Source organism: Silene latifolia, chromosome Y (genome assembly GCF_048544455.1).
Source record: "Silene latifolia isolate original U9 population chromosome Y, ASM4854445v1, whole genome shotgun sequence".
Lineage (NCBI taxonomy): Eukaryota > Viridiplantae > Streptophyta > Magnoliopsida > Caryophyllales > Caryophyllaceae > Silene > Silene latifolia.
The window spans coordinates 25059383-25062692 of NC_133538.1; the positions used below are offsets into that span (position 1 = coordinate 25059383).

At 38.7% G+C, this 3310-nt stretch overlaps 1 non-coding gene across 1 annotated transcript; it reads right to left on the reverse strand.

Moving 5' to 3' along the window:
* Positions 1-2027: 2027 nt before the first annotated feature.
* Positions 2028-2134, reverse strand: LOC141636961 (small nucleolar RNA R71). The gene has a single exon (XR_012541526.1). It is a non-coding gene; the product is annotated as a small nucleolar RNA R71 (small nucleolar RNA).
* Between the last annotated feature and the right edge of the window lie 1176 nt (positions 2135-3310).

Consider the following 3310-nt stretch of genomic DNA (forward strand, 5'->3'; position numbering starts at 1 on the left):
AGCGTCTTGTTCCTTGATCCGCTCGGATCGTCCATCCCAGATCCGACCGTCCCGACTCCCAGCCGCACGGATCACAGCACAGCACAGTTTCGTTCTTCAAGCTACGAAATGAAGAAGCCCTTCTCTCGGATAATCCCGGAGGCTCCTTGCTCAACTTAAAAAGTGTAATTACTAGTTTAGCCCTTAGTTAACCCTAATGCATCCTCCCTAATTTTCACTATAAATACCCCATTAGTCTAATTAGAGGAGCATGTTCTTCTTATCAATAATTAGTGTAGTTAATATCAATCAAATCTCTCTTCAATATTGTAATCAAATATTAATCAAGTTTTAATCCAAGTTTTAGTTCTTTAATCTCTCTCTTGTTCTTACTTTATTTTGGGTAATTGAAGATTATTTGGGTTATTATTGGGAGATTGACAACCTCTCAATCTAGGATTCAAGTACTTCTATTATTCTTGCTTTATTATTGGAATCATTAGTAGGTATAATCTCTTAATCCCTTTTTAATTAATTGCTAATTACTTTCATTTATTCATCATGTTTTATTATGTTAGTATGATTGACAACCTTTCTAGCATGATCAATATGATAATGAGTGAGTAGTCTCTTAGCTAGGGTTTAATGGGTGATTAGGGGAAACCAACATGGGGAATGATTCATGCTTAAATTAATATGCTATCATATCTTATTTGCTTGCTTGTTTTGATTTTAATACATGCACATGTTATATTTGATGAAATGCTAAGCCTATGAATCCTTGCATTTACTATCATCTTCTATCCTTTCAACTTGACTTGTAAGACATAACCCAACTCGAGTCTTGTTAGACCATGCATGTGTTAAGTAGGGAAGATTAAGTCGACTTGTAGGTGTTGTACAATCCAAGAGATTCGGCTCCGGGACCCAAACTTTCCTAGGATTGTAAGATATAACCCAACTCAATCCATCACAACAATAATTGCTTGCTTATAATTTGAGAACATGTTTGTATGATCATATCCCATGATTCCCCTATGAACCCATGACACCCTAGTGCTTTTAATCAATTGTTTACACCCTAATTTCATTTACCTTGTTAGTTTATTTTCATTGCTATTTTAGTTTTGTAACCTTCTACATCAACCCAATTTGTGACATCCCTAGACACCACTAGTTACAATAGAATCTTCATTTCAATACCCGTCCCTTGGGATCCGACCTTTACTTGCCTCTTTACTAATTGTAGAGTTGTTTGTGAAGTATAAATTGTGTTTTGTATCGACCATTGACCAACGACCACATATGCTTAATTGTGAACACCAAATGGCTCCGATCAAAAATGGCGCCGTTGCCGGGGACGGTGTTTAATTGATTTAAGATTTCTTTTATTGTTTTTAGTTGTGTCTTTTTCACCTTGGGGAAGTAAAACTCCTCAAGGTTTGTTCTAATTGTTTTTGAGTTGTTTGATATTTTGCATGTCTAGAAGGATACAAAGAGATTTGTTACCTTTTGACCGTGAAATCGAAAGAACCTTGACGAATAATAGGAGACTTGTTAGGAGGAATTTGGGAGGTGTTGGTGAAGTTGTTCAACCCACTAGTGAGTTTGTCAATCCTTTCGCAATAGAAGGAGAAGAGAACCCATTAAACAATACCACACAAAATCCACCTACAATGCCTAAATTCTCGTCACACTCTATACCCACCGAGGAGGATCTACCAAATGGTACTCCTACCCCACAACATCTTACCGGAAACTTTATTGCCAAGTCCGCCTTCATTCAACTAGTTGAGAGGAGCCAATTCTGGGGAATGCCTAGTGAGGACCCTCATTCTCATATGGAAACATTTTGTGATTATTGTGAAGCTATCTCTCAAACGGGCGTGACTCAAGACCAAATAAGATGGGTCTTATTTCCTTTTTCGTTAATCGGCACCGCAAAGCAATGGTTGAAGGGCCTTGATAAGGCCACCCTTGGAATAGATTCTTGGAAGAAGCTAGCTCTAGCTTTCTACAAAAAATTCTACCCACCGGAGAAGACCAATATGCTAAGAGCTCAAATTACGGGTTTTAAGCAAAGGGATGAAGAATCTTTGTATGAAGCTTGGGAGCGGTTCAAAGGTATTTGTCGCTCATGTCCTCACCATGGACTTAGCGAATGGTTTTTAGTGCAACAATTTTGGAATGGTTTATATGAAGATTCAAGGAACATTCTCAATATGGGATCAAATGGAATGTTCACCGAGGTTGATGACAATCAAACATGGAACAAGATTGAGGAAATGGCGGTCCATAATTCGCAATATAGTAGGCCTCGCAAGGCTACTAGAGGAGGAAAGTATGAAGTGGACACCGTTACTCAATTGGGTGCTCAACTTAGTGCTCACATTGACACAATCAACTTGAAGTTTGAACAAGCTATGGCTAGACTTGAGGAAAGCTCAAAATCATCAAAGCATCATGTCAATGCCATGACGGCATCCTCATCAATCCCAAGCGGGATATGTGAGAATTGTGGAACCTTGGGTCATGACTCAAGTGAATGTAGGGAACAACCGAGCAAGTCAATGCTTTCCAAGCTTACAAAAGTGGTACCCCTTATTCAAATTTTTACAATGAAAACACCAAGTTCCATCCAAATCTCTCATACAAAAGCCAAAATGTTCAAAACCCTCAAACAACATACACTCCACCACCCATGAGAAATCAAAATCAAAGACCCTTTTTCAATCAAAACCAAGGTTACCAAAATCAAAACCCATACAATCACCACAATGACCAAAGTTTTGATGTCCAAAAAGCGGTCCTTCAAATGCAAAAGAATCAACAAGAATTTTTCACCCAAATGCAAAAAGATAGCCAAGCAAAAGACACCACCATCAACAACATTCTAGCTCACACCAAGATGTTGGAAACACAATTGACCCAACTAGCATCTTCGAGCTCACAAAGACAAAAGGGGCAATTACCACCTCAAGGTAATCCTCCTAGACATGAAACGGTTAATGCCATTCACTTGAGAAGTGGTACAAGATATGAAGCACCGAAGGAGCAAGTTGAGGATGAAGTTGTGAGAGCTAGTGAGAATGAAGTTGTGGTGCAAGGTCCCAAAGAAAGGGAATCATCAAAAGAAGAAAGCTCAAAGAAAGATGAAGACAAAGCCAAAGAAAAGGAGCCCATTGTGATTAGACTTCCTTTTCCAAGTCGTCAAGCCAAGCCTAAATTTGATGATCAACTTGGAAAGTTCATGGAAATTGTGAAGAACTTAGAAGTCTCAATTCCTTTCACGGAATTAATCAATCACGTTCCGGCCTATGCAAAGTACATG